Below are 14097 nucleotides of genomic sequence, written 5' to 3'. Positions count from 1 at the left end.
CGCAGCCGCAGGAGTAGCGCCCGCGCCTGCAGATGCCGGCTGGCTCCCTGCGCGGGCCCGGGGAGCCACACGGGCAGCCTTGGCCTGGACATGGCCCCGCAGCCTCAGCTGCCCCGGCCAACCTGGAGCAGCCCTCCCCAACACCCACAGCCACTGCTCTGACCAGCCCCAAACAGCAAGCACGGGACACAAGCGGTGCCACAGCGCTCAGCGCTGAATCCACAGAGTCATCAAGGTGGGAAGAGACCCTGACGGTCACCCAGAGCCACTGGCACCCTGGCAGCACCATCGGCACCGCAAAACCACGGCCCCAAGGGCCACAGCCGCACAGCTCCTCAACGCTTCCGAGACAGCGACTCCACCACCTCCCTGGACCTCTTCTTCCAATGCCTCATCCCTCCCTCAGAGAAAAATTCCTTCACATATTGAATCTGGACCTCCCCTGCTGCCACCAAAGGCCATCTCATCCTGAGAGGATTCCCTGCTGGTCCTTTGGGATTGTATCCCTGAAGAATGGGCACAGACAGGAGATGTTGCTTCATCGATGTGACTGTGGGACTGAGACACCATTCTTCCAAAACAAAGTATAGTTGAGTTTAAGAAATAGTAGTAGTAAAAAAAAAACTTTTTTAAAAAATTACACAAAAAGTAGTTTAAAAAGAGAAAAAAAAAAAAAGAAGATGAAGAAGAATAGTAGTAGTAAATTTAGGAAGAATAATTAGAATAGGAATAAGGTAGGAATAAGAAGATGAAGATAAAAAAATAGTAATTCATATAAGAATATTAAAAAATTAGGAATGACAGTAAGCATAACAAGTGAATAAGATTAATTAGAAGAAGAAGATTATTTTAAAGAAGAAGAAAGAATAGTAGTAGCTGTTAAGGAGAAGAAGGGGAAGAAGAAGAGAAAGAAGAAACAAGAAGAAGAAGGAAAAGAAGAAGAAATAATAATAAGAAGAATATTATATCAAAATAGACATCTGCACATCTGCTAGAATCCCAGAATGCAGGAAAGGACCTTAAATAAAAAGTATCTACTTCCAAATGATCATCTTCTGAGCTCTCTCTCTCCAAGACCTCTTTCCTACTTCTATCTCCCTAGCACCCATTTCTTCTTCAATAAAATCCACGTCCAAGAAAATCTGGTTTTCTTCTCCTGTGGTCTCATTTGTGCCTTCCCTGGGCCAGAGGCACCTCTCCCGCTTGGCACCTTAACCCTGGATGGAACCATGGGCAGGGTCCCTTCCAACACAACGTTCCAGGATTCTATGTCAGGGACTCCCTTCCCTTCTTCCCTCAGCTTCCAGCTGCAGAAAGCGCAGCAAAGCCACCTTTGCTGTCTGCTCTGGGGGCCCACCCAGCTCCTGGAGCTGACCCTGCCCCTGCACAGCTCCCTTGGAAGGCACAGCAGGAGCAGCGCCCTGGCAGCCTCAGTAATTGCCCTCTGAGATCTCTGGCACACACTGCAATGGACTGGAATTCCAGCTTCCAGCAAGGAAAAGATGGTCCTGCCCTTCAAGGCAAAATTCTGAAGGGGCCAAGACCCAAGTGGAGCAAGATCTTACAAAGACATTTCACTGCCAGCCTCCGTAACTTCATCCAGGGCTGTTTTAGCACCTGGATTGGGAAGGGGAAAAAAAAAAAGAAATCATGGGATGGTCTTTGACTGGAAGCTGCCACAGGTAGAGAGACACTGGAAAGGAAAAAGAGCAGACAAAGGAGGGCAGGAGAGAAAGCAGCACACAAATGGCAACCAGCTGGGAAGGTGGCACTCCTGAAAACCAAACCAGAACTTATGCAATAGCAATGGGACAGAAATGAAGAATTCTGAAACTTGATTTCCTATGCTTCTCTGTGCAACTTGTGCCAGGACTTCACCACCCTCTCAGGGAAGAAGTATTTTCTAGATCAAACCTGAATTTTGTCCCTTTTACTCTGAGCCCAATAAATCACAAAGAACTCATTTGTGGTCATTTTCATAAAGGGCCCAGCTCTTTGTTCCAGCACATCCAGCAAGCACCAGGCAGGACAGCAATGGGAACCCAACTCACAGCTGAGGGACTCAGAAAATCTCAACACCAGCAGGGCACATTTATCATGTCTGCTACAATAGACAGCACTGAAAATGATAGGTAATGACAGCCTCCAGTCCCCTCTCCCTTTTAAACTTTCTCTGAAATAACCAAAACGGCTCTTAAAATTCCTTTATCTCAGTCAATCACAGATCTTTTGAGAGCAGACTCACAAAGATGCTGCTTGAGCCGATATAGCGAAACACAAAACAACGGAGTTGTTTTATGCGGTGCTTTATTGAGGGCCCTGGGGACCTGAGGACTCGTGTCCAAAGTCAGAGCCTCCGAGCAGACAGAACTACAGGGTTTATATCTTTCAACAGAAAGATCTTTTGGTCTTTTGGTCTTTTGTTTCACTAGCTCTACATGACATCTCTAAGCTTCTTTTGATTAACGGTTACCTTGAATTTTTAGCAGAACATTCTTTAGATAAACATTTTCTACTTCCCCAGCATGTTTTACTGATTTCTTGCAACACAAGCTACTAATTCACTTACAGAGTGCCAAAAGGCCTACTTAAGTTACGATCCTTAGCATAACTACTCCTAATACACAATATTCTCTCTAAAACTTAAAATCTATTGCAACAAGTCCTCCTTTTTGAGCATTCTTCAATCTTCAGACTTGCAGGGATGCTCAAGTTCTTGTTTCAGCTTTGTTCGGGTATCTATTTTCTTTGTGCGGGGGTGGTGGTGTTGTTGGAGTTTGGGTCATGGCATTCACCAGCCCTCGGGTGCACATCTCTTCCTGGCTGATCATCCTTATGACACACTTATACACTCCAAAAATGATCAGAATCAAAATCAGAAACATTAAAGCATATTGTATTATTGATGATAACCAACTAGAGACCTGGAGCTCTAAAGAATCAAATAATGCTCTAATCTAAATAAGTTCTGCATCTTTTTCTAATTCTTTGGTCTTTTCTTCTATATTCTCTAATTGTGAAATGTCTTTTTCTACATCAATGGTCACATTTGGCATGTGGATGCAACAATGATCTATTTTCTTATTCAGGTAACTACAAACTCTATGTTCTTTCAATAGTAACATATCAAGGGCTATCTTATTCTGTAGAGTCATCCTCGTGGTAGCTTGCAATTGTAAGTTTAAATCTTTAAACCTTTTTTTGGTAGCTGCTGCAAGCCTTTTAGTTTGTCTCATCAGTCGGTAAATCATGTCCCTATTCCAGTAAGCTGCAATAGGTGCAAAGAAGGATTTTAGGGCCTATCTAAATTTAACCTCACTTTCTGGCTCATGCTACTTGTCTTTATCTTCTATCTTTCTTCTAGCTCTTTTGAATCTATTTTCTAATTTCGACTGTTTCTAAAACGGACATAATGTGGGTATCTCCAGTGTGATCTGAGTGACTGGCCCATCTATTGGCATATGAGTTGTCTATTGTCTATGTCTCATTACTCAAACTAGATTTCTTGGACTTCTAATGGTAGTAGTTTTACAGCTAACAAATAGTTGTTCTTCTCTTTTAACTTTTTCTGTAATGGTGTGATTATATCTCCAACATTGGCATCTCTATTTTAACAAAACTCTTACTGGCACTAGCTCTATCTGCGCTTCGGGGGTATCACAAGTAAACACCTTAGTACAATTCCAGATCTCTTTCTGGTCTTTTTCCTGTCTCGAGGTGGTATGCAAGGCTATAACCCCGGTATGTGTCTGATTCTTTGTTCCTGTCCATTGAATGCACTAATTAACTTTTCTTAAGTAGCTATATGTTTCTAGTAAACTAGGTCTCCATATTGTTTCTCACTCGTCTTCTAATGATTTGTCTCAAATAACATCTTGGCACACTATTTCATGATACTGTATAGCTTTTAAACTGCTTTTCTTCTTTAGCACATCGAAGGAACACTAACTTATCTCTTTAAACCTTCTAATTTCTGTAAATTGATAGCTTAACAGTTTCACACAATCTTCTTTCTTTCTTGGTGTGGACCATGATTCTCGAACTCGGATAGTTTTGTTTTCCTTTTTAGCTTCACTTGAGTGTTTTTGAATACAGGTTTGCACCACATTCTTTGTTGCCGGGGGCAAGGCTCCAATTGGAATTATTCTCCAAGGAATTGGCTCTCCTGCTGCCCGGGGTAAAGGTAAACATGCCGTGATTCTAGTTACATTTTGCACCATTCTAAAATCTCTAATTAATCTTACTATCAAATTCTCCTGTCTTTCCTCTTTTAGGAAACTGAAAGTTCTATTTTTATTCTTGATGTCTCTAATTCTCCGATTAAACACTCTTCCCTTAGTCAAAGAAACAGCTGTCCTAGCATGTGCTTGCCCTTCGACTTCTCTAATTCCATATGAAGAGTACATTCTACAGACTATTACACAGATATACTTCTCTTCTGATTCTGACTTCTCTAATCGTGGTTGTGTGTTATTTAGCCATCTTATTCTTTTTTGATTGTCAAACCAGGTGTTGCTTTGTCTTCTCGGTTTATCTTACAACTCTGAATCATTCTATTTCTACTATGTGACTGAATAGATTGATCCACAGGGATCTTGAGCAGTAAAAGAGCAATTAATTCGTAACGGAGGCCCATTCTACATGTCAACTGTAACAGAGAAAGGAATAACTATTACTTCCGTACTATTTTCTTCTTAAGTCTTAACTCTCAACTGTAAATATTGATAATCAAAGCTCTCTCGTATTTTGACTAAACGCATGAACTTGCCAGAATCACTTATAGTCATATTTCTGAGGGTTACTGTAGTATTGCTAATTTGTGCATCTTTATCTTAGAATGTGATAGCACTGATGTTCTTGCTACTATTTCTCATTTTCCAGTAGACTTTTACTTCTTCGGCTCCAGCTCTCTGGTCATCGGTAATGACACAGGTCAGATTCACGTTCATCTCTTCCATTGCTCTCACGACAGGCTCAGGGACTGTAACAACAACATATCTATTCACAGGCACACATCTTATTTTAATCAAAAACACAATTATTGTGAGTGTGATTTTGCCTGAATCACCATTCGGGTTGGGGATATTACATGAGTTTCTCATTTCACCGGAGCTTTCTTGACCCTTGTATAATGAATCTAGGTGTCGACTCTTGCAACCTTAACAGCTGTAAAGGTAGTCAGTATCACTTGATGCGGTCCATCTTAGGCTTCCCTCAGAGGGTCAGTTTGCCAATTTCTTTATGTACACCTGGTCCCCTGGTTGGATATCATGCACAGGGTTTTCTAGGGGCAGCAGTCGATTCCACTGCAGTGCTCCCTGCAAAGCGCTAAGGACTCTGTGAAGGGATAAAACATAACTGAAAATCACCTGATCTCCAAACACATGTGGATCACCCTTCAATGTGGTGGCATGGTACGGTTTACCATATAGAATCTCGAAAGGACTAACTCCTACTCTTTCCCTGGGTTTTTTTCGGACTCTTAACAAGGCTATCGGTAAAGCTTGAGGCCAATGTAACTTAGCTTCCTGACATATTTTCTTCACTTGATTTCTCAGTGTCTGATTCATTCTTTCAACCTGACCACTTGACTGGGGTCTCCAAGGAGTGTGGAGATTCCAGGTAATGTTGAGCATCCTAGCTACCTCCTGTACAATGTTAGCAATAAAATGAGGTCCTCGATCCGACCACAGCCCCAATGGTACCCCAAATCTCGGAATAATCTCTTTCAACAAGGTCCTGACTACTTCCTTAGCTTGGTTGGTACGGCAAGGAAAGGCTTCTGGCCACCCTGAGAAGGTACACACATACACTAACAGATATTTGTACCCTTGAGCCCTCGGTAATTCTGAGAAGTCTAGTTGCCAATAGTCTCCCGGTTTGACCCCAACCTGAAGTTTGCCTAACTGAATCTGCTTCCTGACTACAGGATTATTTTTCAAACACACTGGACACATTGCATTCACCTGTTTTGCCATTGTTAACATCTGGTTAGAAACCATTTCGTTTTTCAAAAATTTTACCAATACTTCTGCTCCCCAATGACATTTATTGTGTTCAGTAGTAAGTATAGCATTCATTATCTGCTTTGGAACTACCACTTGCCCTGTTGCTGTGACATACCATCCAGTTGCGTTCTTCTGAGCTTTTAACAAATTAGCTAGCTTCTCATCTTCTGACGAGTAGTGAGGTGGATTGTTTAAACAAGAGGCAATAGGTGTTACTTTTGTGGGAACTAAAGCCATCTGAGTCCATACCAATCGCGCGGCCTCTCCAGCTGCCGAGTCTGCCATGCGATTCCCTTGGGAGATCTTCCCTTCCTCCTTCTGGTGTCCGCGTACGTGCATGACAGCTATCTCCTTTGGCTTATGGATGGCTTCTAGTAAAGCCAAAACTTCTGTGCAGTGTTTGATCATGGTCCCCTGGGCACTAAGTAATCTCCTCTCCTTCCAGAGGGCTCCATGTATGTGCACCACTCCAAAGGCATACTTTGAATCTGTCCAAATGTTCACTTTCTTCTCTGCACTGAGGACTAAGGCCCGGGTAAGGCCTATGATTTCCGCTTTCTGAGCCGAGGTTCCTGGAGGTAAGGCTCTGGCTTCTATAACCTGAGTTACAGAGACAACAGAATACCCGGCATACCTGGTTCCATTCTCTACAAAACTTGATCCATCAGTGAATAATTCCCAATCCGGATTTTCCAGTGGTGTGTCCTTCAGGTCCGCCTGGCTGGAGTACACCTGCTCAATTACTTCCACACAGTCATGTGTCAACTCTCCTTCAGTCACTTCGCTGTGGAGAAACTCGGCAGGATTGATATGATTAGTGGTTTTCAGTTCTACATCATCCTGTTCTCTCAAAACTGCCTGGTACTGCAACATCCGGCTAGATGACAACCAATGACCTCCTTTTTGTTCTAGCACTGTCAGTACCATATGAGGAAAAAACACTTCTATTTTTCTCCCCAAGGTTAGCTTTTGAGCTTCCTGTATCAGTATGACAGTGGCTGCTACAGCCCGCAAGCAAGACAGCCACTCCTTACTGACAGTATCCAATTGCTTAGAAAAGTACCCCACTGGCCTTTTCCATGACCCCAATTGTTGGGTGAGCATCCCTAATGCCAATTGCTGTCTTTCATTCACATAAAGTTGAAAGTCTTTATTTAAATCTGGTAAACCTAGGGCAGGAGCTTCTTTCAGAGCTTGCTTCAACCCTTTAAATGCCTGTTGCCTGGCTGCGGTCCATTCTAGATGAGGTTCCTTCAACGCTTCATACAGAGGTTTTGCAAGCAGTCCAAAATTTAGTATCCATAACCTACACCAGCCCACCATGCCTAAAAAGGATCTCAGTTCTTGATGATTCCTAGGGAGGGGTATAGAGCAGATTGCCTCAATACGATTCGTCCCCAGCTTTCGCTGTCCCTGACTTAACTCACATCCTAGATATAACACCTTTTCCTGAATGAGCTGTGCTTTTTCCTTTGATACCTGGTATCCTGATTGTCCCAACATATTCAACAATGCAATTGTTAATGTCAGACATACCCCTTTTTCTTCAGTGGCTAGTAGAATGTCATCCACATACTGCAAAAGTACATATATAAATGGGGATTCTCTCACCTGCATCATCTTCCACTCTTCCAGTTCTTTAGCCAACTGATTACGGAAAATTGTGGGACTATTTTTGAATCCCTGGCATAAACGGGTCCACGTCAGCTGCTTCTTTCATCCTGTGTTGGGGTCCTCCCATTCGAAGGCAAAATACTTCATGCTTTCCACAGCCAGGGGGATGCAGAAGAAGGCATCTTTCAAATCAATCACAGTAAACCATTTAAAACGTTCTGAGACAGATGTTAACAAAGTATAAGGATTGGCAACCACCGGGTGAATGTCTTTAACTATCTCATTGATTGCCCTGAGGTCTTGCACAAGCCTGTATTTACCATCTGGTTTTCATACTGGGAGTATGGGAGTATTATATTCTGATTCACATTCTTGTAATAACCCTAAGGCAATAAACTGAGCCATTGTGGGAGCCACCCCTGGTCTTGCCTCTGTTTTAATGGGGTATTGCTTTATCCTTACTGGTCATGCCCCCTCTTTCAATTCTACCACAACAGGCTGTGCTGCTTTAGATTTCCCTGGGACCCCTGTCTCCCATACCCAAGGGACCACTGCCTGTTCCACTTCGGGTGGGATCGGCACCGGCTCAGCTTCTTTCAATATAAATATTTTCCCAATTTCTTCATGTGGAATTTCCAATTTAGCCCTTCCATCCTCAAAAATAATTTTTTCATTCAGTAGGGATAATAAATCTCTACCGAACAATGGTTTCGGACAATTAGGCATATATAGAAAATGATGATCCAGTTCCTTCCCACCAAATCTTAAACTAAGAGGTTTTAAAAAGGGTCTTTCTTCTATTTGTCTGGTAGCGCTGACCACTTGTATGACAGTATCACTAATTGGCCCTAATTGCTTGTTAAGCACTGAATAGGTAGCTCCCGTATCAACCATAAACTCCTGCTCTTTGCCCTCAATCTCTATCCTGACCTTAAGATCCCGGTCTAGTCAGCTCTGATTCTGATAGTTCCCAAACATCATAACTTGAGCTTGAGCAACATCTGCTGGCGCAATCGGGTAATTTCCCATAGGGCTCATTCCTCCATTCCCATTTCTCATAGGGCATTCATTTTTCCAATGTCCTATTTGCTGACAGAACGCACACTGATTCGAGCTCAACCCTCCTTGAGTAAAACCATTACCAAACCCTCCTGTATTCATTCCTGTATTCGGAAAGAATCCTCTACCCCTACCGAAACCGCCCCGTCCACGTCCTCTTCCTCCCCTTCCTCTGCCCTGTTGTCCTCCTACCCGTTGCTGCATCACTGCCAAGATACTGGCCTGTTGCCGCCTTGCGGTCTCCTTTTCCCTATTATTGTATACCTTCCAGGCTACCTCCAACATCTTATCTAATCTCCTAGCATCATCCCCTTCCAACTTTTGCAGCTTCTTCCGGATATCATCCTGTGATTGACCCATAAAGAGCAGAGCTAATTGTAATTGCCCCGCTTCATCCTCAACATCCAAATTAGTCAAACGCCGCGCAGTCTCCTTCAGCCTCTCTAAAAACGTCGATGGAGATTCACTCTTTTCCTGCCTAACCGAATACAACTTAGACTAATTCAGAGTTTTGGGCATCCCAGTTTTGACCCCTTCCAATATCAAATCCTGATATTTTCTTAAAGCCCGATACCCTCCTGCGCTGTTCGGATCCCATTCAGGATCATCACTAGGCACCAATTCATCTACCATTCCAGTAGCCAGATGCAATCTTATTTCTTCCCTTGCTCTTTCCCTGGCTGCATGCAAAACCATCTCCTTTTCTGTTGAATCCATTATCGTATCTAATAATACTTGCAAATCATTCCAATCTGGATTCTGAGTCTTAATCACCATCTTCACCACCCGCGCCACCCGTTCCGGGTTCTCCCTATAACTTCCAGCCGACTGTTTCCAAATTGCTAAGTCTCCCGGAGAAAAAGGAACCTTTATGTACACCTTCTCCCCTTGGGGTCCCATAGCCTCCCTGAGAGGGGCTATCATAGGGGGTTCCTCCAGATTTTTCCTTCCCTGCCTAGTGCGAGCGGCTATTGGAGTTCTCTGTACATTGCAAGAGGTATTCGGGGAGGGAGTCTGAGGACGGAGAGTGACCGAAGTCCGGGAGATGTCGGGGTTCCCCATGGATCCCGTCATCTCTCCCTCATCGTCCCCATCCTCCTTGTCCGAATCCCTTTCATCCTTCTCCGATATAAACGGAGGGGCAGAAGGCGGGGGACGGGCAATAAACAAAGACAAATCCTCCTCTTGACCAGAACTTTTCCCCACGCATTTTGTACATACATCTCTTTTCTTACACCCAGCACATTCATTCTCCTCTCCCTTACATTCAATATACTCATTCCCAGCCTCCAACACAAGAATACCACACTCTTTTAGCCATTCTGTTTTCTTTCCCAAGTAATAAAACAAGTCCAGATAGGGTACCTCATCCATTTCTCATTATCTTTCAGATACTGCATCAGGGGAGTTATAATTCCTGTATCCATAGTACCGTTTAGGGGCCAGGCTGGCCCCCCTTTGGCTGCATATTGCAGCCACCAATGATTACAATAATCAATCATCCTGTTTTTACTCAGGTCCTGATAAAACCCTGCACTCTCCCACCTACTTATTAAGCAACCCAGCGGGGTATTTCCTGGTATTTTCTCATTAGATCAAACCAACCCTTTAAAGGTTTTAAACGACATCATGTCACAAGCAAATCAAAAGAGAAAATCAAAACAGAAAGTTGTACTGAGCAAAGATTGTCAGAAAAGAGAGGAGAGGATAGACCAACAGACCCAATCTTGCCACTACTCGTCGCCGCGAGGGGCAAGTGCCGGTCCAGCGAGGCTTTCGCCGCGTCTTACAGCCGGCGCCTAGGCTTCCCACCAAGACGTCTCTAGCCCAACCCTGCGAGGATTCGTACCTCGTCTTATGATCAGGCTCCCAATACCAAAGAATAAAGCACCTTCAGGATTAGCTCCTCACAGTTGTCCGACAGGCGCAGGGGTCGGGCACGAACCGATGACTCCCCGAGAATCACTCGGTGTCGGCGTGGAGTGGATCAGGACGTGAACCGCCCCAGCCACCCTCGGAGTCCTGCCGCAGTCACCAGAAAACTGCTGCCCGAGCCGATATAGCGAAACACAAAACAACGGAGTTGTTTAATGCGGCGCTTTATTGAGGGCCCTGGGGACCTGAGGACTCGTGTCCAAAGTCAGAGCCTCCGAGCAGACAGAACTACAGGGTTTATATCTTTCAACAGAAAGATTACTTCATCCTTTGATCTTTTGTTTCACTAGTTCTACATTACATCCGTAAGCTACTTTTAATTAATGGTTACCTTGAATTTTTAGCAGAACATTCTTTAGATAAACATTTTCTACCTCCCCAGCATGTTTTACTGATTTCTTGCAACACAAGCTACTAATTCACATAGAGAGTGCCAAAAGGCCTACTTAAGTTACGATCCTTAGCATAACTACTCCTAATACACAATATTCTCTCTAAAACTTAAAATCTACTGCAACACTATTACCCTTTAAATACTCATGAAAACAGACTTATTTCCACTAGGACAGCTGTCCATGGAAATCTGGCGTAAAACCTGTAAGAAATGGCAATGTTCCTTTCCACAGGAGGCACAATCCAGTGCTCCTTGGAGCGGCTAAAAGCTGAGCAGCACTTGTTGGCACAGCCTCTCCTCCCACACCCAGCGAGTGACCAACACGGCAGCGCCAGCCTTCCCAGGGATGGGCGAGGACACCAGAGAGCAGATGGCAACAAGGGTTGAACTGTGCCAAGAGAGGTTTACACTGGACATTAGGGAGCACTTTGGCTCAGAGAGGGGCATTAGATCTGGGAATGCTCTGCCCTGGGGGCACTGGTGGAGTCACCATGGTGGGAGGAGTTTGAGGGAAACGTGGCGGCAGCACTCTGGGCTCCGGCCTGCTGGCCATGGTGGCCATGGGTCACAGGTGGCCATGTGTCCGGGCTCGGGCTGTTATTTGTCTCTGCCCAGACAAGGGTGAGATGGGCTCGCTTTTCGGGCTCCAAAAGACAAGGCTGGACTCTCAGGTTCGGTCTTCAAGGTTGTTTATTATTTCTTATCTACAAAAATTTTCTTTCTGCCCAGCCGGGGTCTGACCAGCAAGGCAGCCAAAGGCACTCTGACTGCCCACAGGGCGGTCACATCTTTTTATAACAAAGTCTATGTAAACTATATTTATCTTTTGTCTCCAATACTTATAATTTTTATTACTAAGTGTACTTTTACTATAAACCTATCAAAAATACCTACGTCACCCGGAAAATGGAAGACAAGAAGAAGGAGGAAGAACCATGTGGCAGGCCCTAACTCCCTCCATCTTGTTCTTTTCCAACCCCCCTGTACCAAATCTTAAAAACTGTGCTTTAGCTTATAAATGTTCTATTTCTGTATCTTTTACACACCAGTGATTCTTATATCCCCACATATAGGTGGAACATCTCTTGTAGGGTCAAAGTTGAGCCACCAGGTACTTTTTGCAACATTCCAAGGCTCCCGAGCTCCCCAAGGGTTCTCTCGGTAGCTCTGGCCCTCAGGAGAAGTGCACCGAGTTCCCACAGCCATGGGCTGGACTTGACCTGGCAGGGCTCTTCCAAGCCAGAGCATTCTGTGATTTGTGACATCACAGCCTCTGGGGACAGCACGGTGGCTGGCAACTGTCCCCAGCCGTTCCGTGCCCAGACCCCGGGCAGACCTCAGCAAGGAGCGACGTCCAGAGTCTGTGTGGTGGTGACAGCTCCTCGTGCAGGGCACCATGGCCAGCCAGGGCTTCTCCTGGACTCTGCAGGTGTACCTGCTGATGCTCCTGGTGCATCCGCTCGACCCTTCCAGCCGTCCTGAGCGGGACATGGGCACCTCGGGTCTGCGTCCCGAGGACCTGGAGCTGCAGGACCTGGGCCCTGAGAACGCCCTGTGGCCGGACATGGCTCTGGTGGGCTGGACGTGCTTCCTGCTGGAGCTGCTGACCATGGCCGTTGTCCTGGGTTGGTACCTCAGCAGAAGGCTCTGGAGACGCTGGAGACAGGTGAGGGAGGGAGGCCGGCCGGCAGGATGGGGCAGAGCCCGAGGCTGCTGGGCCTCCTGGGCAGCGCCTTGGCCAAGGCCCCGCCTCAGAGAGGAGCGAAGCCTCTGGGCAGGAATGAGGCCCAGGGCTGAGCCCAGGGACGGCACCGGGCAGAGGCGGCCGGAGCTCTGCTCGCTGCAGCCTCTGCCCCGGGCAGCCCAGCCCGGCCCCAGCCTCTCGGGCAGAGGCCTGGGCCCCGCTCCGCCCATCGGGATCCCGGTGCTTTGCCTTGCAGGAGAAGCTCCAGAGCCGCTCGGCCCGGGCAGGGCCCCGCTGCTGCTGCCGGGGCCGCGGCTGCCCCAGGAAGCTGCTCCAGCTGCTGAGGCACAACCGCGCCCTGCTGCGGCTCTGCCTGCGGCACCGCCCTGGGCAGAGACCCAGAGCCAGGAGGGAAGCACAGAGCGCCGTGTGAGAGCGGAGGAGACTCCGGCCGCCCTCAGCACCAGGGCCCGGCTGAGAGAGGAGGATCCCGGCCTCCCTCAGCGCTGACCTCCAGCCCCAGCGCTATGCGGACCCTTGCTCGGACGTGTGACCAGCACCCAGCCCGGGCACTGTGACATCCCCGACTCAGGAGTTAGAGACACCCCATCCTTAGACATAGTGTTCCCCGACACCTTTTCCACAAAAAGTTGAAATTTCCCGCGGTTTTCCCTTTTTCAATGTTGAAGTATTTTAGGCATAACTACAGGGTAAGAAATTATGCCTAAAATGCTTCAACTTTGAGAAAGGGAACGCTAAAGGAAATCTCAATTACTTCTGAAAAAAGTGTTGGGGAGCGCTATGACTAAGGATGAGGTGTCTCTAACTCCTGAGTTGGGGATGTCGCAGCGCCTGGGCTGGGCGGTGGTCACACATCCCCTCAAGTGTCCGCATAGCGCTGGGGCTGGAGGTGAGCGCTGAGGGAGGCCGGGATCCTCCTCTCTCAGCCGGGCCCTGGTGCTGAGGGCGGCCGGAGTCTCCTCCGCTCTCACACGGCGCTCTGTGCTTCCCTCCTGGCTCTGGGTCTCTGCCCAGGGCGGTGCCGCAGGCAGAGCCGCAGCAGGGCGCGGTTGTGCCTCAGCAGCTGGAGCAGCTTCCTGGGGCAGCCGCGGCCCCGGCAGCAGCAGCGGTGCCCTGCCCGGGCCGAGCGGCTCCGGAGCTTCTCCTGCAAGGCAAAGCACCGGGATCCCGATGGGCAGAGCGGGGTCCAGGCCTCTGCCTGAGAGGCTGGGGCCGGGCTGGGCTGCCCGGGCCAGAGGCTACAGAGAGCAGAGCTCCGGCCGCCTCTGCCCGGTGCCGTCCCTGGGCTCAGCCCTGGGCCCCATTCCTGCCCAGAGGCTCCGCTCCCCTCTGAGGCGCACCTTGGCCAAGGTGCTGCCCAGGAGGCCCAGCAGCCTCGGGCT

This window comes from Fringilla coelebs (assembly GCF_963513975.1).
Source record: "Fringilla coelebs genome assembly, contig: SCAFFOLD_40, whole genome shotgun sequence".
In the NCBI taxonomy this organism is placed as follows: domain Eukaryota; kingdom Metazoa; phylum Chordata; class Aves; order Passeriformes; family Fringillidae; genus Fringilla; species Fringilla coelebs.
Note: the sequence above shows the minus strand (reverse complement) of the source record.